The sequence below is a fragment of the Felis catus genome, chromosome F1, assembly GCF_018350175.1.
Source record: "Felis catus isolate Fca126 chromosome F1, F.catus_Fca126_mat1.0, whole genome shotgun sequence".
Taxonomy (NCBI): Eukaryota; Metazoa; Chordata; class Mammalia; order Carnivora; family Felidae; genus Felis; species Felis catus.
In genome coordinates, this window is record NC_058384.1 from 1305860 (window position 1) to 1328417 (window position 22558).

The following is a 22558-nucleotide window of genomic DNA, read 5'->3' on the forward strand; positions in this document are numbered from 1 at the left end:
GTCTACTGCTCCAGTTAATTGGGGTTCTCCTGGGTCATGGCTCAGTCACCTTACGTACCCCATTCCTGTTTTACGTTGTACACACCTAAAATAGCATGCCATACACACCCACGTCTCAGTCTCTGAAAACAACTCGTAATGAGATTTGGGCCAAGGGCAGGCTAGAAACATGATGTTAGAAATCTTTCCCAGGGCACCTGGGTGGCTCAGTTGGCTAAACGTCTGACTTCAGCTCAGGTCATGATCTCATCGTTCAAAAGTTCGAGCCCCGCGTCAGGCTCTGTGCTGACAGCTCAGAGCCTGGAACCTGCTTGGGATTCTGTGTCTCCCTCTCTCTCTGCCCCTCCCCTGCTCATGCTCTGTCTCTCTCTCTCTCTCTCTCTCTCTCTCTCTCTCAAAAATATACATTAAAAGTAATAGAAAACATAACTAAAATGGGCACACATACAAATAGAACCTGGTGGCGGAATTGCTGTGGATTTAACCCAAAAGGTGGGTTTTGAGGTGTGTGTTCAGATTGTGGGGGAGTGCGAATTCACAGAGAAGGGTAGGAAGAGCTTTTCAAAAATAGACGAATTTCAGTCTCTAAAATTAGAGCTAAAAAGTGGAAGAAAGATATGACTCACGTGGGAGCTGATGTTTTTGCAAAGAAAACAATGCTAATTTATCAGTCTTACTTCATTTGTGTGATGTTTGTGTGATATGTGTTGAGAATCTGCTGTGTGTTCACCACCGCGAGAATGGTGTTGAACGAAGCAGAGAACAGGCCCTCGTGGAGCAAAGTCCAGTCGGGGTGACACACGTTAAACCAGTAATTATACCGATAAACATATAATTATAAAAGGTGATGTGATTGCCAAGGGACACAATTTAGATTGGGGCACCAGGGTAGGCTTCTTTAAGGAAGTGACGTTTCAGTTGCTCCCTGGAGGGTGAGTTGAAGTTGAAGAGGTGAGGGCTTCGGGGCAGACAGCTCAGGCAGAGGCATCAGGGTCACGGTGAGTGACCCGTGGTCCAGAGCGGAGGAGTAGAATGACAGACGGGCTGGGCTCTGGCCATCCTGGGATAGAGACCTTTGCAAACAATTATTAGACAGAATTGTTTTGGAAATCACCTTTTGTGAGATGAATGAGGTACTTTTTTCCCCAAGTACTTCACATCTCCGTGGGAAACATGATTTATTTCAGCTGTTGATGGGATTAAACAGGGTTCAGCAATTCTGGTCCTATTTTTCATTTTTATAGCTGAAAGAGGCAGCACCCACGTTCATATAACTACAACAGGTAAGAATGAAGTTTTGTTGTAATTGTTTGAACCCCCGAGTTACATGCGAAAATCCAAAAAAAAAATTCATCGTAAAAATTATTTTCTATAATCTATCAGTTAACAATTTTATTAGATCTTCCTTCAGTTTTTTTTTTTTTAGAAAGCAAAAATTTGGAAAAGATTGATTTATAACCCTGTATGCCCTAACATTCATAGGGCTGAAAGTAAAGGAAGCCCCAAAACATGTTATTTAACTCTGTAAAAATATACAGTTGATTCTTGATATTTCCAGAAGCTAGGTGCTAAAAGGTTGCTGCAAGCACTGATTTAGCAAATATTGAATCATTGCTTCGAGGGAAATACAGGGTTAGGTTCCTGAGAGCATTTACTCACAGCATTTTTATCAACTGATCAATCCATAGCCTTGTTTTATGTGTGTTTCTGTTTAAAGGTGTTTAACATGTATTATGATTCATTGACATTGAACTCAGAGCCAAGAGCACTGTAACAAAACCTTGAGCTAACTGTATCTAACACATCTATTTTCTCTCTAGGACACATCATAGCCTTCTTGCACTTAGGAACACTAGACAGCACTACATTTGGGGGCCATTTAATACAGCCAAAATACCAGCAAAAGTCATAAAAACGTGTGAAACATGGCACTGACTAGGTCTGGAAAGATCGCCCGTTCGCAGTATGAGGGCTGAGACGAGAGGTCAGGGCATCGCCTCCTTCAGCCTCAGCCAGGAACCTGCCTGTTGGGCCACTCAAAATTGTCACCGCTCTGTGCATGTCCGCACATAACCACAAAGCCCCACAAGTACTGATTTGGGGGATACACACACATCTGAGTGAGCAGGCAAATTTACAGATCTAGAACCCGTGAATGAAGACGGGCTGTTGAAATCAAATTCATACATTGACAAATGAAATAGATTCTATGGATCTCTATCATCATCGATCTAGCTCCATATCTACATATACTTTCATAATGACATGGAAGGCTAGATTTAAATTTAGAAGTATCAGATCCCTTGGGGTTCTACGCAGGAGTAGAGCAGGAAGAGTCCACTCAGCTTGGCCGGACTGGAAGAGAAGGGCAGAGGCTTTGTGCGGACTCCCTGCTCCCCCGGGAGCCGCCCAGCAGTGGAGGAAGGTCTCAGGGTGGTACTGATTACCTATGCATTCATTCTCTCAATTTTAGGCGAGTATTATCTCCAAAATATTACCAAGATTTTTATCAAAGGATTTAATTATACTGTGGTATCTTTTTACCCTAACAGGTGCCTCATTTAAACCAATGTTTTCAGAGCGGGCTAGGAAAATAGAAGTATTTTAAAACCTTTTAATACACTTTTGGTAATACAATTTTAAAGACTCTTGTTATTTCATGTCTTTCAATAATATCTTTTTGCCAAAACCATGAGACCATCAGTCTATGGATTTAGTTAACAGTTTATGGAAAATGTCTGCTGTTTATGAGCATTGCCAAATCAATTAGGTAAATCGGATGGACTTACGATCATAAAATTTGACTTCAGTTTTTAATTCAAACAAATTGATTAATAAACATTTCCAAAGCTATTACAGAAAGTACTGTGAAAGAAATTATGGATGCACTTTTAGAAATGGATTAATAAAGCCAATCAAATCAAGGTTAAGTAATGTAGATATACTCATATTAATAAGCTGTATAGATAAGAATAAATCTATATACCATTTCTAATTACCTAAATTATAATACTGCCATGTAATATATAGTTAAAAGATACATCATTCATGAATGAAGGGTTGTGATTAAAAGCATGCTACTTCTTTGGAGTTGAAAACTGATTATCAGCTTTTGTGGTAAAGCATTGTAGAGATTGCTTTGGAAATAACTCTTTATGTCATATATGTCATGAGCAAAATATCTCTACGTATTTAATGAAGGATGTGAGGCTAAAAACATGAATTTTTTTGATAGTAGAAAACATTACACATATTATGAAATAAAATGAGAAGAAAATTCAATGTAATTTAACTTCATAGTTTATAAAATTAAATCTGATACTTCATGGAATAAATTATATCTATAGTTCATGAGATAATTAGATAAAATGCTTTAACTTAGTGTATCACAGGATGAATTTAAAATAGATCTCATAACATTTTAGTCCTCAGGTTTTGTCCAGTGTGTTTTTGAAGAATCTGGTGGTCTAGAAAGTATTCTAGTTACATTTAGAAGAATTAGTGTCACTAACCTGTTTGAAGGTCTTTTATTGCTAGCTAATGTATTCTGGGGAATGAGTGTTATGAGCAGCTGAAAAATATTGCTTACGTTTTAATACTTGAAATAAAAGCCCTATTTAGTGAGCAATATTTATTAGTGATTCTGTTTTGCATTTATTGGATTCCCCATTAAGAGCAAAGAATTATTTGACACTGGTCAGGGTATGGAAGAGATGAGTCCATTGAAAGAAAATCCTCATGAATCCATTGTCCACATTATGTACAGTAATCTGCCATCAGGACAGCCTAATGGCTGTGATGTCTAGCATCCCTCTTTGCTCTTGACAGAAATAAAGACAGAAAAATGGGAAGGCTTACAACGTGCTTATAGATGCCTTGATTAATCATTAAGAGATGTGCCTCATCCTGATTTTTTCGTTTTTCGGTTTTTTGCACTGGCTTTTTGGTGTCCTTGCAAGTTTTTGTAGTGGGATTTCAGATAGGAGAGAACTTGTCTTTCTCTTGTAAAGTGGATGAAGGGATTTTGAAAGAGGGGTTAGAAAAGGCGGATCTTCAGGCTTTTAGCAAAGGGTATATACGAAGGTCTGGATCTATGAACGGGTTCCTTTAAAATCATCACTATCCGCACAGCCCCGAAAGTCTGTGATTCCTCCAGAGGCACCGTTCCCTAATTTGAAGACCATTGCTCTGCCTACGGCTGAAACAGTAAGGATGGGACAGAGTGACAGACCAAACATAGTTTGTGGGTAAAACCTGCAGAACTTGGTAATAAATTCAACTGGGGTGGGGAATAGGAGAGGAAAATGTCAAAGAAGATTCCACCCCAGAGACAGGGAAGACTGAAGAACATGGTTTCATAATCTGTCTTTTTCACCTTGTTTTGTTTTAGACGTTGTGTTGACGGATATTTCATTGAGTTGACTCTAAACGTTTTGGCTAATTTTATCAAATATAAATGATTATTGGCATATAGTATTTCCAAAATGATTTTTCCTTTTAACGCAGTAGCTTTCCTCACCCTCGACACTCAAACCCTCTCAACAGTTTCTCAAAGGCTCAAAGGCATCAGATTTTGTCCTGACATGCGGAATGATTATATATTCGAGCTTATTAACATTAAATGTGGGAAGTGTATTCTTTTTTTAAGTTAAACACACTTTTAGATACAGTAGACCCTATATTGTTTTTCTGTGGCCTCTACCACGAAATGTAAAGAAAGGGGCCTATGTGCCTTGTGCACCTGGCATATAGTAAGTGCTCAATAAATAGCTGGGCGAGTGAAACACAGGACATTCCGTGTTGTTTTTTTTTTAATAAGACACATAAAAAGAAGGTATTTTCACACCCACGCTTCTTAGAATGTTTCTCCTAGACCCATTGTATTACATCTCCATATACAATCTTTTGCTATTAACAGGTGCCTATTCATGCCCCCAGGTTGTGAAAATCTTAATCACTCCTGTCGTAGGTCCCAGAGCCGCCTGATCTGCAGTCACCGGTTTCTCCAGCATTCAGGCCACCTTCAAGCAGGTGAAGAGAGAAGTTACCCCCGGTCCTTGGCCTGCTTAGTGTGCCTATCTGATCCGCCCATGACGCGCATTTCTGGGTCCCTCAAAGGCATGGCCGGTGTCACGACCCCCCCCCCCCCCGCCCCCCTCGGGTCCATCGCCTGGATGGGAGCCTCCGCGGAGCCACCGCCCGCCTCCTCCCTCACCTGCGGACTCCATCCCCAGCCTCGGACCCCATCATGCATTGCGTGAACCACTAGCTCCAGCCCCCAGCATGCATTGCGCAGGCCTTGAGACCCTTTCTCCGGCATGCATTGCGCAGGCCCCGAGGCCCAGCACGCAGGACACGCTGCGCAAGCAGCCCCAGCATGCACTGCGCAGGCCTCGAGGCCCAGCACGCAGGATGAGCTGCTAGAGCCGCCCCACCCCCCACCCCCCCCACCCCCCCCCCACCCCCCCCCCCCCGGCCCCAGCCCCCAGCATGCACTGCGAGGGCCTCAGGATCCCAGCAGCCTCGAGGCCCCAGGCTGGCTGGCGGTTAGGAGCAGGAAGGGTAGCGGCGCCGACCCTCGGGGCTGTCCTCGCCCGGCTCTCTCCGGCGTGTGCCGGCCGGACCTTCGCCTCTTGGCCGGAAAAGGGGCCGAAGCGGCCGTGCGGCCACGGCGCTGTGGGTGAGGGCGGGCGGCCGGGACCCTCGACGGCCCCCTAACTTTGAGGGGCGGGAGGGGGGGGGGGTTGTCGAGCCGGGCTTGGGGGGAGGGGCCACGCGGGGTGGGCAGGGCTGGGGCGGGGCCGGGGGGAGGGGCCAGGTGCGGGGCGGGGCCAGGGGCGCAAGGCCAGGGCGTCGGGAGCCGGGAAGGGGCTTTATTTCTGAGAGTTTGTGCTATTACGAGGATTCTCAGTTCTTTGCGTGTTGGAGAAAGCTCGTTGGCCAGACTCCCGTGGCCTCGTGTCTTCGCGTAAAGGAGAGCCCTGTGGGTACTCTTTCTCTCCTTTCCTCATCAGCGTTTGGTTTTATTGATCTTGATTCTTGTTCGTTTTCTGTTATATTAATTTCTTTTACTTTTAGCTTGTTCATAGCCTGGCTTCTTTATTGAACACATCAGCCTTTAAAATATTAAATGCGTTAAGGGCGCCTGGGTGGCTCGGTTGGTTGAGCCTCCGACTGGGGTTCAGGTCAGGATCTCACAGTTTGTGGGTTTGAACCCCCACCCCCTGCCTCGTGCTCTCTGCAGGGAGCCCACTTGCAGGCTTTTGTCCCTCTCTCCCTGCCCCTCCCCTGCTTGAGCTCTCGCTCTCAAAAATAAGTAAACATTAAAAAAATAAAATATTAAATGCATTCAGTACTCATAAATTTTAATTTCTAAGTCTTAAGAACTACTGTAGCTGGATCCACCAAATTTGAATATGTGATATTTTCATTGTGGGATGGTTCTAGAGGGTAATTTCCTTATTTTTAATCCATGGTTTACTTAGGAGTGCTATTTCAGGCTTCTAAATAGGGAGCACTTCTAAAAGTGCATTTTTGTTGACTTACGATTTATTTGCATTATATTGGAAAACGGGGTCTGCATAATATTGAGTCTGAGATTTGTGAAGTCTTGTTACGAAGGATATGGTCAGTTTTCATAAATGCTTTATATGATTTGAAAAGTGCATTCCTTGATTTTTATGTATAGAGTTCTTTGTTAGGTCAAGCCTATTAATTGTGAAGGTCAAATCCTTCCTTTTTTTTTTTTTTTTTTCCTTTTTTAAGAGACAGGAACTTTTTAAAAACTTACTTATTTATTTAATTAGAGAATCCCAAGCAGGCTCCATGCTGTCAGCGCAGAGCCGAATGCGGGGCTGGAACTCATTAACTGTGAGATCACCGCCTGAGCCAAAACCAGGAGTCAGATGCTTAACTGAGCCACCCAGGTGCCCCAAGGGTCAAATACTTTCGTTTACTTATTACTTTAGTTCACTTGATCTGTAAATCATTGAAACGGGTGTGTTAAAATAGCACACTGTCACTGTTTTTTTTGAAATGTCAGATTTTCTGTAATTCCGTCAGGTTTTGCTTTATATATTTTGAGGCAGTGTTAGGTATGTAAAAGTTGTAAGTTGTGGCTTCTTGATGGATTTTCCCTTCTATTCTGTTGAGATGCAGTTACTCCTTCTTACTGCTTTTCCCTTACTTTGTCTGGTAGAATATTGTTACCAGTTTTTTTTTTATTAAATATTTATTTTTTAAAATTTATTTTTTTAATGTTTATTTATTTTTGAGAGAGAGAGAGACAGAGCATGAACAGGGGAGGGGCAGAGAGAGAGAGAGAGAGGGAGACACAGAATGAAGCCGGCTCCAGGCTCCGAGATGTCAGCACAGAGCCCGATGCAGCGTCGGAACCTATGAACTGCGAGATCATGACCTGAGCTGAAGTCGGACGCTTAACCGACTGAGCTACCCAGGCACCCCACCAGTTTTCTTTTTGTTTGCATTGGCATAGTACGGTGTTTTCTATTCCTTTATTTTTTTATTGTGGTAAAATACGCACAACAGAAGATTTATCACTTTAATCATTCTTAAGCGTACAGTTCAGCAGCATTAAGTACATTCACACTGTTGTGTAACCATCACCAGCATCTATCTCCAGAATGTGTCATCATCCCAAACTGAAATTCCAGACCCCTTGAGCAGTAACTCCCCTATTACCCCTTTCTCCACTCCTCATAGCCGCTAGGAACCTCATATAAGTAGAATCGTACAGTATTTGTCCTTTGTGTTTCGCTTATTTTACTTAGTGTGATGTCTTCGGTCGAGGTTTATCCATGTGGTAGCACGAGTCAGAAAATCTCTTTGTGTGTGTGTGTGAGACACTTGGGTTGTTTTTGACTCTTGACATTGAGAATACTGTTGCAGCAAACATGGGAGTGGAAATGTGTCTTCAAGATTCTGTTTTCATTGCCTTTGGCTGTATTTCCAGACGTGGGATTGCTGGACCATATAGTAATCTCCTTTTAATTTAATGAGGAACTCCCTACTGTTTTCATAGTAGCTATGCCAGTTACATTCCCACCAACCGTGCACGACGGTTCCCTTTTCTCCACATCCTCGCCAACACGTGTTATTCCTTTTTGATAATGGTCATTCTTACAGGTGTGAGGTGATATTGTGGTTTTGGTTTGCATTTCCCTGACGATGAGCGTGTCGAACACCTTTTCACGTACCTGTTGCCCGGCCGTTTGTACGTCTTTAGAAAATCTGCCCATTTGAGTTGGGTTGTTTGTTTTTTTGCAGTTGAGTTGTGTGAGTTTGTATATTTTGGATGTTAACCCCTCATCAGAGGACTGGCAGGTGTTTTCTCCTGTTCCATGGGCTGCTTTTTTGTTTTGTCGATGGTTTCCTTTGCTGTGCAGAAGCATTTTCATTTGATGTGGTTCCACTTGTTTCTTTTTGTTTGTATTATTATTTATTTGTTTTTGATGTCATTTCTTCTGGTGTTTCTTTTTGCTTTTATTATTATTGTTGTTATTTTTGTTTTTGGTGTCATCTGAAAAAAATCACTGCCAAGACCAATGTCAGGAAGTTTATCCCCTATGTTTTCTTCTAGTAGTTTTATGGTTTCAGGTCTGAAATTGAAGTCTTGAATTCATTTTGAGTTAATTTTTGTGAGATAATGTGATTCTGTACCCAATTCCAATGAGTGTGCGTGCGTGCGTGTGTGTGTGTGTGTGTGTGTGTGTGTGTGTGTGGTGGGGGAGGGCGGGGGGGAGGTGGTTCTTACCACCAAGCAATGCCCAGACACCTGGTGATGTCCTGCAGTTCAGCTCACTTCTGACACTATCCGTCTGGAGATCCCATCCCATCTCATGGGTTAAGGCCTCAGTCCTGTAACCGTGTACTCATCCTACCCCCTCCCCACTTCAATGCCAGTCTCAGGCCCAGGTTATCACCTGTGTTTCCGACTGACCAGCTGTAGATAGGAGGCTGTAATGACTCCTCTGTGGGTTCCATTACTTTGCCAGAATGGCTCACAGACCGCAGGGATAGATTTCATTTATTACCGGTTTGTTATAGATGGGTATAACTCAGAAACAGCCAGATGGAAAAGAGGCCTGGGGACAAAGTAGGGGGAAAAGGCACGGGGCCTCTATGCCTTCAGGTGCACCACACTCCCTGAGTCTCCATGTGTTCACCTGCTCAGAAGCTCTCTGAAACCTATCCTTTTGGGTTTTTACGGAGGCTTTATTGCATAGGCACGATTGGTTAAATCATTGGCAGTTAATTCCACCTGCAGCCCCTCCCCTGTCCCCAGAGGTCAAGGTGGTGGGGCTGAAAGCTCCAACCCTCTCATCAGTCATGTGGTTGGTTCTCTCGGCAACCAGCCTCCATCTGTAGGTGAGGTCCAAAAGTCAACTCATTAATGTAGCAAAGGACACCTTTATTTATCACTGTACTCATTTAGGATATTTTGGGAGTTTTAGGAGCTTTGTGCTGGCAATGAAGACAAAGACCAAATAGATATTTCTTAGGAAGTACAGTATCACAGAGGTGTGAGACGGTGGTCCGGTTTCGTTCTTTTGCATGTGGCTGTCCGGTTTTCCCAACCATTTGTTGAAGAGACTGTCCTTTCCCCATTGTATATTCTTGCCTCCTTTGTCATAAATTAGTTCACTGTATGTGTGGGTTTATTTCTGGGCTCTCTTTTCTGTTCTGTTGGTCTGTGTGTCTGTTTTTATGTCAGCACCACACTGTTATGATTACTATAGCTTTGTAATATAGTTTGAAGTCAGCTTCTAGCTTCAGTGTTTTGTTGTTTTTTTTTTTAATTTTTTTTTTTAACGTTTATTTATTTTTGAGACAGAGAGAGACAGAGCATGAACAGGGGAGGGGCAGAGAGAGAGGGAGACACAGAATCTGAAACAGGCTCCGGGCTCCGAGCTGTCAGCACAGAGCCCGACGCGGGGCTCGAACTCACGGACCGCGAGATCATGACCTGAGCTGAAGTCGGCCGCTTAACCGACTGAGCCACCCAGGCGCCCCTAGCTTCAGTGTTTTTTTCTCAAGCCTGCTTTGGCGATTTGGGGTATTTTTTGGTTCCATACAAATTTTAGGATAATTCTGTTTCTGTGAAAAATGCCATTGAAATTTTGATAGAGATAGTACTGAATCTGTAGATTGTTTCGGGTAGTGTGGACATTTCAATAATAGTAATTCTTCTAATCCATGAGCACAGAATATCTTTGTTTATTTGTGTCTTAAATGTCTTTCATCAGTGTCTTAGAGTTTTCAGTGTTCAGATCTTTCACCTCATTCGTTAAATTTATTCCTAAGTATTTAATTCTTTTTTGATTCACTTGCAAATGACATTGTTTTCTTAATTTCTCTGATAGTTTGTTGTTAGTGTGTGGAAACACAAATGATTTATATGTTTTGATTTTGTATCATGCAACTTGATTGAATTTGTTGGTTCTAACAGAACTAATCTTTCCCTCTTCAAAGCTAGCCCACAACAGATTGTTGCGAAATAATAATAAACATATATATCATAGGTCTCTGATCCTGGTTCCTGATGCAGGACTCCTAAATCCCTTGTAATTTTTTGGGTGATAGGAGTTTTTCATTTTGGTGGTGGTGGTGGTAGTTGTTCTTATGAGGTTCCTCTAGGCAGGCTCTTGGAGGCTTCTGGAGAGGGGGGCTATGTTATCGGAAAGACCCAGCCATGATCAGGAGCTTGACATTTGCAGCCCTTCCCATCCGTCAGTGTCTAGAGAGGGAAGAGGGGCAGGACGTGGAGTTAATAGCTGGTCGTGCCTGTGTGGAAGTCCCCATAAAGACTCCAGTAAGATGGGGTTCAGAAAGCTTTCAGTGTGGTGAGCACGTTCACATACTGGGAGGACGGGTCCCATCTCCACAAGGACAGAAGCTTCTGCACTCGGGTGTAGACTTCGACCTATGTATCTCTTCATCTGGCTATTCATCTGTATCCTTGATCACATCCTTTAATAACTGGTAAATTTACGTCAGTGTTTCCCTGAGTTCTGTAAATGATTCAATTAAATGGGAAGGGGGTCCCGGAAAACTAATTTTTAGCCAAGTCAGACAGAAGTTGCGGGTCTCCTGGGGACCTCCGACTGGCGATTGGCATCTGGAGTGGGGAGCAGTCTCCTGGGATTGAGCCCTTAACCTGTGGGGTCTGACATGGTCTCCGGGTAGGCAGGGTCAGAACTGAGTTAAATTGTAGGACACACGGCTGTTGTCACAGAATTGTTTGGCGTGGGAAACCACTCGTTTGGTGACCGGAAGTACCTGGGTGTGGCAAATAATGTGAAAGGAAAAGAGATATATCGGAGGAAGACTCCGTTTTTCCCATTCTGCTCCACATCACCCTGATACTCTGTACTTTTTTAAGTCCTCTTGTCAAAAACTTAAAAAAAAAAAACTTAAGATTTTGAATGGGGTTTTATTGAATGTAAGGATCAGTCAAGAGACAAGTGACATTTTAATGTCTTTCTATTAATGCTTAGCTCTTTTGATCTTCTCTAGTACGTGTTTGTTTTCTCTTTGTTAAGTTTCTGCTCTAGGTTTTTTTCTGAAAATTCTGTTTCCGGTTTTATTGAAGTATATTTGACAAAAATACTGTATATATTTAAGGTGTAGAATGTAATGATTTAGCATACGTATGCATTGTGTAACGATTACTGTGAGTAAATTCGCACATCTGTCACCTCGCAGTTACACGTGTGTGTGTGTGTGTGTGTGTGTGTGTGTGTGTGTGTGTGGTGAGAAGCTTATACTCGGCAAATTTCAGGTGTACAACATGGTATTATTAACTACAGTCACAGTGCTGGTGTTCACCTTAAAAGTAAAAACTACCAGTTATCTTACCAACAAAAGATGGGTTTACTTGGGAATAAAAGAGAATTGCAATCCAGGACAAGCAAGCCGTGGCAAAACCCCAGGCAAGTCTGGGGAACAAAGAAGAGGTACACTTTTTTTAAGGAGAAAAGCGGTAAGTTGGGAAGCTGTTATGAGCTAAAAGTCCACAGGAGTAAACTGGGAGTTCAGAGTGTGGTGGCTTCTCATTGGCTGAGCTGCTGTGAGGGGCTTGGGGGGTGGGGGGGTCGGGGGGAATGAGGAAATTGTCTCTTCCTTCTGCCAGAGTAGCGGAGTAGTATCCACGGGCAAAGGTAAGGTCAAGTTGGTCTCTTCCTGTTGGGTCTGCAGTTGCTGGGAGTGGTAGGGCTGAGATCTCCCCCTGCCGAAACCCCCTGACCACATTTTTACGCTGTACGTTAGCTTTCCAGAACGTAATCGTCTTGTAACCGAATGTTTGTATCCTTTGACCAGCATCTCTCTGTCCCCTCCATCACTCGTCCATCATTTGATTCTCTAGGAGTTGAGCTTTTTTTTCTTCTTCTTGAGATTCCACATATAAATGATACCGTACAGTATTTATCCTTCTCTGTCTGGCTTATTTCACTTAGCAGAACATCTGCAGGTTCATCCGTGTTGTTGCAATGGCCTGAATAATATACCATTGTATACATAGACCACATTTTCTTCATCCATTCATCTGTTGACAGATACTTACGCTGTCTCCCTGTCGAGGCTGTTGTGAATAATGCTGCAGTGACCATGGGGGTGCAGATACCTCTTTGAGGTGCTGATTTCATTTCCTTTGGAGGTATGTCCAGAAGTGGGATTGCTGGTCATGTGGTAGTTCTATTTTTAATTTTTTGAGGAATTCCAGAGTGATTTCCATAGTGGCTGCGTCAATTTACATCTCTTCTAACGGTGCGCGAGGATTCCGTTTTCTCTTCGTCTTTGCCAATATTTGTTATTTCTTGCCTTTTCGAGTCTAGCCTCTCCAACAGGTATGAGATGATATCTCTTTGTGGTTTTGATTGGCATTACCCTGATGATGAGTGGTGTTGAGCATCTTTTCATGTCTGTTGGCCACCTGTGTGTCTTCTTTGGAAAAATGTCTGTTTAGGTCCCCTGTCCATTTTTTCATCCAATTATTTGTGGGATTTTTGCTACCGAGTTGTAGGAGTTTGTTACATATTTTAGATATTAACTTCTTGTCACATCTGTGGTTTATGCACTTTTTATACCACTCTGTAGATTGCCTTTTCAGTTTGTTCATTATTTCCTTTGCTCTTCGGAAGGCTTTAGTTTGATGTTAGCCCCACTTGTCTATTTTTGCTTTTATTACAAGTGCTTTTTTTGTCATGTCCAAACAATCATTGCCAAGACCAATGTCAAGGAGCTTTCCCCCTCTGTTTTCTTCTGGGAGTTTCACCATTTCAGGTTTTCAATTTAAGTCTTTCATCCATTTTCAGTTAATTTTTGTGTATGGTATAAGATAAAGGTCTAATTTCATTCTTTTGCATTGGAATATTCAGTTTTCTTAACACCATTTGGTAGAAAAACCTATCCTTTGCCCATTGTATGTTCTTGGTGCCCTTGTCAAAAATTAGTTGATGTGTGTATGTGTAAGTTTATTTCTGGGCTCTCTGTTCTGTTCCGTTGGCTTATGTGTCTATTTTTATGCCAGTACCGTACTGTTTTGATTACTGTAGCTTTGTAATATACCTTTTAAGTCAGAACATGTGATACCTCTAGCTTTATTTTTCTTTCTTAAGATTGCTTTGGCTATTTAGGGTCTTTTGTGGTTTCATACAAATTTTAGGACTTTTTTTTTCAATTTCTGTGAAGATGGCATTGGAATTTAGATAGAGATAGCACTGAATCTGTAGACCATTTGGTGTAGTGTGGACATTTCCATTATATCAATTCTTCCATTCCATGCTCATGGTAGAGATTTCCATTTATTTGTGTCTTCTTCAGTTTCTTTCTTCAGTATCTTAGAGTTTTCAGTGTACAGGTTTTTCACTTCCATGGTGAAATTTATTGCTATGTATTCCATTCTTATATTATTTGTAAATAGGATTGCTTTCTTAATTTCTTTTTCAGATAGTTTGTAGTTAGTGTCAATAAATGCAAAGAAATGTATATGTTGATTTTGTATCCTGCAACTCTACTAATTTATTAGTTCTAACAGCGTTTTGATGGAGTCTTTAGCATTATATATATATATATATATATGTATGTATATGTATATATATATATATATATATATTTTACCTCTTCTTTTGTAATTTAGATGCATTTTATTTTTCTTGCCTAATTGCTCTGGCTAGGACTTCAAGTATGGTGTTGAATAGAAGTGGCGAAAATGGGCATCCTTTTCTTATCTTTGAGGAAGGGTGTTTACTTTTTCACCATCGACTATACATAAAATTATCTGTGGTCTTGTCATATATAACCTTTATTATGTTGAGGTATATTCCTTCTGTGTCTACATATGTTGACAGTTTTTTCATCATAAGAGGATGTTGAATGTTGTCAAATGCTTTTTCTGTATCTGTTGAGATGATCATATGGATTTTTATCCTTCATTCTGTTAAGGTGGTGTGTCACATTTATTGATTTGCATATTTGAACCATCATCACAACCCAGGGGTAAATCCCACTTTATCATGTTGTATCATCCTTTTATTGTGCTATTAATTTGGTGTGTTTTTTTGGTTGAGGGGTTTTGCTTCTGTATGCCTCAGGGATATGGCCTGTAATTTTATTTTCTTGTTTCCTAATCTGACTTTGGGATCAGGGTAATACTAGCCTCATAAAATGACCCTGGATGTGTTCTCTCTTCTTGTCCTTTTCTAGAAGAATTTGAGAAGGATTGGCATTAGTTCTTCTTTAAAGGTTTGATAGGATAATGTTGGCATTAATTGTTATGAACTTTCCTCTTAGAACTACTTTTGCAGCATAGCATAGTTTTTGGTATGTTGTATTTCCATTTTCATTTATTTCAAGATATCTTTGATTTTCCTTTTGATTTCTTCGTGGACCCAATGGTTATTTAGGAATGTGTTGCTTAATTTCTACTCACTTGTGAATATTTCAGGTTTCCTCCTGTTTTTGATTTCTAGTTTTATAACATTGTGTCTGGAAAAGATATGTGATATGATTTCAAGGCTTCTTTAATTTCTTAAGACTTCTTTTGTGGCCTCATATGTGATCTATCCTAGGGAATGTTCTGCATTCACCTGAGAAGTATGGATATTCTGCTGTTTGATGGCGTGTTTTCCATGTATCTGTTATGTCCATTTGGTCCAAAGTGTAGTTCAGATAAAAACTTTCTTTGTTGATTTTCTGTCTGGATGAAGATTTATCTGTTCTGAAAGTGGAGTACTAAAGGCCGCTATCTATTATTACTGCATTGCTATATATTTCTACCTTCAGATCTGTTAATATTTGCCTTATATATTTATGTTCCCTAACGTTGAGTGCCTATATGTTTACAGTTGCTATATCCTCTTGATGAATAGATTCCTGTGTCATTATATAATGGCCTTCTTTGTCTCTGGTTGTAGTTTTTGACTTAAAGTTTATTTCATCTGATATAAGCCGCCCCCCACCCCCAGTCTTTTTTGGTTACTGTTTGCGTGGAATATCTTTCTCCATCTCTTTTCTTTGAGCCTGTATGTGTGCTCAGAGTTGAAGTGAGTCTTTCGTTGGCAGCATACAGTTGAGCCTTTTTAATCCAATCAGCCATTCCATCTTTTTATTGGAAAATTTAGTACATTTACATGTAAAATAATTATTTGCAGTTAACATCTTGTTAAATCTTTTCTGGCTATTTTATAGTTCCTTTGTTACTTTCTCCCTTCTTTGCTATCTTCCTTTGTGGTTTGATGATGTGGTTTGATTGTGGTTTGGTGTGCTTTGATTCCTTTCTTTTACTTTTTATGCATTTACTACAGGGTTTTCCCTGGTGGTTACCAAGAGGCTTACATACAACCCCTTATTGTGATGATAGTCTGTTTTAAGCTGAAAACAATTTGACTTGCATACAAAAGCTCTATCCTTTTACTTCCCCCTCCCACATTTTATGGTTTTGATGTTACAGTTGACATCTTTTTATATTATGTATACATTAAAAATTATTTTAGCTATAGTATTTTTCATACTTTTGTTTTTTAATCATTATACTAGAATTAAGTGATTTATATACCCCCATTATGGTGATATTCTAAATTTGTCTATGTTATCTTTACCAGTAAGTTTTAAGTATTATACTTCCATATGTTTTCATATTACAAATTAGTACCCTTTTATTTCAGCTTGAAGCGTTCCCTTTAACATTTCTTATAAGGCAGGTCTAATGGAGATGAGCTCCTCCAGCTTTTGTCTGTCTGGGAAGGCCTTTTATCTGTCCTTCACATGTAAAGGACAGCTTTTCTGGGTACAGTATTTTTTGTTGGCAGATTTCTCCTTTCAGTGCTTTGAATATATCATTCCACTCTCTCCTGGTCTGCAAGGTTTCTGGTGAGAAATCCCCTGATTGCCTTACGGGAGTTCCCTTTTATGAGATGAGATTGTTTTGTCCCACTATTTTCAAAATTCTCTCTTTTGATTTTTGATAGTTTGAGTACAGTGTATCTTAGTTAAGTCCCCTCTGTGTTGAATCTGTATGGGGATTTTTTTTAAGTTTTTATTTAAATTCCAGTTAGTTAACATACTAGTTTCAGGTGTAGCATTTGTTGATTCAACACTTACATAAAACACCCTGTGCTCATCACAAGTGTACTCCTTAGTCCCCATCACCTATTTGCACCCATCCCCCACCCATCACCCCTCTAGTGACCAGCAGAATGTTCTCTATAGTTAAGAATCTGTTTCTTGGTTTTCCTCTCTTTGTGCCCCACCACGATCGTTTGTTTTTTCACTTAGCGTAGTATACTCTACATCCATGTCATTGCAGATGGCAAGATTTCGTTCTTTTTTTTTTTTTTTTTTTTTTTTTTTCAACGTTTATTTATTTTTGGGACAGAGAGAGACAGAGCATGAACGGGGGAGGGGCAGAGAGAGAGGGAGACACAGAATCGGAAACAGGCTCCAGGCTCCGAGCCATCAGCCCAGAGCCTGACGCGGGGCTCGAACTCCCGGACTGCGAGATCGTGACCTGGCTGAAGTCGGACGCTTAACCGACTGCGCCACCCAGGTGCCCCAAGATTTCATTCTTTTTTATGGCCGAGTATCAATATCCTGTTGTGTATTTGCACCACATTTTCTTTTTCCAGTCATCAGTCACTGGATACCTGAGCGGGCTCTAATTATAGCTTCATGCACCTGGACGTCCCAGCTTTCTCCCCAGATATGGGCAATTTTTAGCCATTATTTGAAAAAACGTTCTCCTCCTTTCTCACTTCTTCTGGGACTGTCATATCCTAATATTATTTTACTTGATAGTACCCCACATATGTATAGGCTTTCTTTAGTCTTTTTCATTCCTCATCCTTTTTCTTTGATCGCATAATTTCAAATGATCAAGTCTGCTGTTGATGCTGCTGCATTTTTTTTTCCATTAATTGTTTTCTTCAGTTCCAGAATTTGTTTGGTTCCTTTTTATGGTTTCTCTCTCTCTGTTGGCCTTCTCAGTTTGTTCACATTTTGTTTCCCTGATTCTGTTTAGTTGTCTGTGTTCTCTCGTAGCTCACTGAGCTTCCTGAAAACAGTCGTTTTGAATTCTCTGTCCAGAAATTCATACGTCTACGTTTCTTTGAGATCTGTTAGGGGAAAATTACTGTGTTCCTTGGGTGGTGTCATGTTTCCTAAGTTTGTGGAAGCCCCGTGTTGATGTCTGCTTTTGGTGGAGCGGTCTCTCTCCCAGCTTTAGGGACCGGCTTTGATGGTTAAAGACCACGTGCCGGTGGGTGCAAGGGCACTGGCTTGGGGCAGGGGGCGGTTCTGGCTCTGGGAACGACCCTGCAGCATAATGTCCGCATAGCGTCTTCAGAGAAGTCGGTGTGGGCATCGATTTGTCCCCCTGTGAGGGCTGTTACAGTTGAGGGGATCCCTCTCGGGATCTGGCTCCCGAGTGCCCTGGTAGTGGTGGCAGCACTGGTGTCTGACGTGTGGGCGCTTTGGGAGTGACAGAAGCTTTGGGGTCTGAGTCGCTGGTTACCCCACAGTGGCTGCCGGGCCTGCGACGTGGATGCCTGCAGAGTGGCCACGAATCGGCCTCTGCCTCTGCGTCGTGCACACAACTGGAGCACTTTGGGGCGCCGGGACCCACGGTACGTGTGGGGTTGCGGCCCGGGGCAGCAGAGCGGCAGCCCCTTCTGGGGGGAGGGCTGCAGCAGTGTCTCCACGCGGAACGGTCCCTCGGTGGCTAAGGCCACTGCTGTCCTCTGTGGAGCAGCACGCTGGGGTCCACGCGACTCACACTGTGGGATCCTCCCTATGAGCGCCGTGGGGGGTCTGCGGCTGTTGTGGGGGCCGCTGAGATCCTCGGTGACGAAGGCTCCCAGGGTCCTCTCCGCAGAATGTGCCACTGGGGACCGTGACGGCAGCCCCTGTGTGGCTGATGCTGACAGCCCGGCCCCTTTGTCCTCAGCAGGTGTCTCAGCTCCGCCAGTCTCCGCAGGGGTCCTTCTGTGCAGTTACTCTGTTCTCTCCTCCGCTGTGTGGCTGCCGGTTCTTAATTGGACTCTCGAGCCCCCAGGCCTTTTCCGCACGTAGCTAGCTGTCTGTTCTTTTTGTGGGGGGACAAAGAGTGGGTTCTCCTACTCCATATCTTGCTGGTGTCCAGAGGCCTGATCTCTTTTCTGTTTTTTTTCTATTTTCTTTGCATTTATAAAGTTTTGCTTTTTCTAACTTCTTAATTTAGCCTTTTTTTATATGAGATCTTAAAGCTTTTATTTACCTATAAGTACTTCTTTAGATGTATCTCACAAGTTTTACTACTTAATATCTTAGCATCTAATTGTTAATGTTTTGGATTTTCATCGTGATCCCTGAGTTACGTAGGTGTTTCTTAATTTCTGGATTTATGAGATTTCATTTTTTATTCCTTTGTTTCTAATCTGGTTGAATTGTGGGCGTGGAATTTGGATTGTATGAAGATAAATTATTTGAAATTTGTTGAGATCTGCATTATGACCAAGTAGTGGTTAATTTTGAAACTGTGCCGTGTGCACTTTAAAATACATGCATTCTCTGGGGCGCCTGGGTGGCTCAGTCGGTGGAGCGTCCGACTTCGGCTCAGGTCATGATCCCACGGTCTGTGAGTTCGAGCTCCGCGTTGGGCTCTGTGCTGACCGCTCAGAGCCTGGAGCCTGTTTCGGATTCTGTGTCTCCCTCTTTCTCTGACCCTCCCCTGTTCATGCTCGCTCTCTCTCTGTCTCAAAAATAAAAAATAAAAAAATGTTAAAAAAAATTTTTTTTAAATACATGCATTCTCAGGGCACCTGGGTAGCTCAGTCGGTTAAGCGTCTGACTTCGGCTCAGGTCATGATCTCACGGTTCGTGGGTCTGTGCTGACAGCTCAGGACCCTGGAGCCTGCTTTGGATTCTGTGTCTCCCTCTCTGTCTGCCTCTCCCCTGCTTATGCTCTGTCTCTCTCTCTCAAAAATAAACATTAAAAATTTTTACTAAAAAAATACATGCATTCTCCATTTCTTGAGTTGTACGCAGTGTATTTGTTAGGTCATAGTTTTAAATTAGATTAGTAAAATCTGTATCCTTGCTAGTTTTGTTTTTGTTTTGTTTGGTGCCAGAGGGGGTTGGCCTGATTAACTGAATTTGTCACAGTGTTTCATTATCATGCTATATTTATTTGTTTCTCCCTATGATTCTGTCAGTTTTGAATTGTGTATTTTGTATCACGTATTTTGAAGTCATGTTGTAGGTGGAAGTTCAGAACTGTTTCATTTTTCTGGTGAAATGAACCTTGATCATTATATAGTGAACTTCTCTAGATCTAGTGACTCTTTCTGCCTTACTGCCTATTTTTCTGATATAAATATAGCTATAATATCTTCATTTTGCTTACTAGTTGTCTGGTATATCTTTTTCCTAGCTTTTATTGCATCCTCTTGGTATCCTTTTGTTTTAAGTAAGATCTACCTGGATTTCTCTCCACCCCCCGGTTTTTCTATCTTTGTCTTTGTAGAGAATTTAATCTACTGGTGGTGACTATAATTATTCATATGTTTTGGGTTATTTCTGCCACCTTATGTTGTGGTTACCATAGAAACTTTAAGATGTACGCTTAACTTACCAAAGTGTCAATTTAACCAATCTTCCTGCAGAAAATACAAGGATCTTAATTTAATTTTGATCATCCCCCTCCTGACCTGTGTGCTGTTGTTATAGAGTCTGGTTCCACCTCACTTTTAATCCCCCAAGAAATAATCACCGCTTTATGTAGTTAGTGTTCATTTAGATTTACACATATTCATTACTTCTGCTAGTGATTCTTCCTTGTATCTTAGACCTGTCATCTTGGGATAGTATTCCTTCTTTTTTAAGTCCTTGTGGAGTACATTTTATGTGTCTATTGATTTTATTTGCCTGAAATGTCTTTATCTTGCCTTCATTTTTTGAAACACATTTTTGCTAGGTATAGAATTCTAAGTTGACAGCACATAGAACATTGGAGATGTTATACTGTTGTTTTAGGGGTGTGTGTGCGCGTGTGTGCACACGCATGTGTGCTATAAAGAAGTTCATACTTATTCTCATTTTAAGTAATCTGTCTCTGGCTACTGTTAGGATCTCCTTTTTGTCTTTGGTGTTCTACAGTTTCACTGTGTTGAAGGGGTGTGTGTACACATGCATGTGTACACTTATATATGTATATGTTCATATATATGAACATATGCGTTAGAATTTGTGGAACTCTGTGAAACTGTAGATCAGTGTCTGCAAAACTCTCTGTCATTATATTCCCCATTATCTCTCTTCTTCCAGACTCCTGATGAGTGTTATGTCAGATTTACCATTCTACCGTCTCTACTGTTTAACCTGTCCTCATTTTTTCCATCTCTATCCCTTGATAATTTGTTCAGATCTACCTAAATAAAAGGTGGGTACTATTTGGGAAAGGGAAGGAGGGATTGAATATTATATGGGCAGCCTACTGAAGTCAACCACAGTTATCCTTTGTTTATTTATTTTTTTTTTTTTTGGTGTTTTAAATCCCTGTTTTGTGTAAACACAGAGTTGTGTTTTGCTTCTGATATTTTGAAAGGTTCATGCATTATTCCAGTTCTTCTAGACTTACGACATAGAATATATTTTAACCTTTATTTTGTTATCTATGCACTTTAGGTATCACCCGTTGACTCCATGTTGTGAAATGGAGAAATTAGAACATGATTCATGCATTTACATTCTTAACTGGTACTTCATACTCCCAGATTTTTATTGCATGTATTATAATTTTAGTTCTTCTTGTGGGTATCTTTATACTTTTAAGTAATATAGTTAGACTTCTCTTATTTATCAGATTTAAGTAGTGTCTGTTGACCTGTGTATTTGAAAGATGAAGAACACTCATGCTTCCTATATTCCATTTACTTTCTCTTCTCCCCCTCTTGATTTTTTTCAGTACTTATACTATTTTTCCTGTACAAAAGTGTTCGGTTCTGTAATCATACGTCCGATAGTTGTTTTGACCTAATTCTATACTTGACCTAATTCTATACTTGAGTTTAATGTTCTTACCTTTGTTTTATTGCCATATTTTTGCCTTCATCTCTATGCAAAAATTATTGCATACATTTTACAAGAAAGGTCCGTGGACAATATCTTTACTGAATTCTGCACGTGTGAAAATGTTAGCTTCATACTTACACGAAAACTTGGCTCTGATAAAATTCTTAAGCCACTCTTTTCTCCTGAGTAAATGTTCTGGCATTTGAATGTTGCTGTGGAGAAGTGTGAGGTTGACTTGATTTTTTCACTTGTCTTCTAGGAAAAAAGAATAACTCATTTGATTTTTTTTTACCAACTCATTTTGATTTTGTTTAAGAGTGAGATTGAACAACTTTCCTCTTTTTTTTTTAATGTTTGGTGGTGATGGTGATAGCATGAAAGTATAAGCCACTCCACAGTTAAAGTAGCTGTTGGGACTGATGTCTCCTCTCTAGTAGTGGCTGGCAAATGATGGCCTATTGGTTGAATCTGGCCTGCCACCTGTTTTTCTGTGTCTACAAGCTGAGAATGGTTTTTATGAAGGAATAATGACAAGCAGTTTGATGATAGGTAACACCAGCTTTGAATCCCAATCACATAAAACGTTGTCCTTCTCAAAAGAATTCTATTTTCTTCATTAAAAGGTTTGTATTGGGGTGCCTGGGTGGCTCAGTTGGTTGAGCATCTGACTTGTGATTTTGGCTTGGGTCATGATTCCAGGGTCGTGGAATGAGTTTAATGCTCTTACCTTTGTTTTCTTTATTGCCATATTTTGTACGGCAATATCCCCTCCCTTCGAGTCCTGCATTGGGCTCAGCGCTGAGCAAGGAGTCTGCTTGGGATTCTCTCTCTCTCCCTCTGCCCCTCTCCTCTGCTCATGCTCACTTGCTCTCTCTCTCTCTCAAAAAAAAAAGGCTTGTATTAAAAACACTTATACTCAACTATTTTTGTACATTGAATTTCATCAATAAAACATTTGTGGAAATTTGTTTTATCTTTTGTTGTATGACGAATA

General features: G+C 41.1%; 1 protein-coding gene across 15 annotated transcripts in view; it reads left to right on the top strand.

Moving 5' to 3' along the window:
- The first annotated feature begins 5486 nt into the window (after positions 1–5486).
- Positions 5487–22558, top strand: part of DNAH14 (dynein axonemal heavy chain 14) — a 320839-nt gene continuing 303767 nt past the window's right edge. For 5 of the 15 annotated variants that reach the window (XM_045049335.1, XM_045049340.1, XM_045049338.1 and 2 more), the window contains exon 1: positions 5493–5680. The gene's annotated coding sequence lies outside the window, so the exon portion shown is untranslated. Of the gene's footprint in view, positions 5681–22558 lie in introns of all 15 variants that reach the window. The other 10 variants (XM_045049347.1, XM_045049348.1, XR_006592102.1 and 7 more) reach the window with 5 other exon arrangements.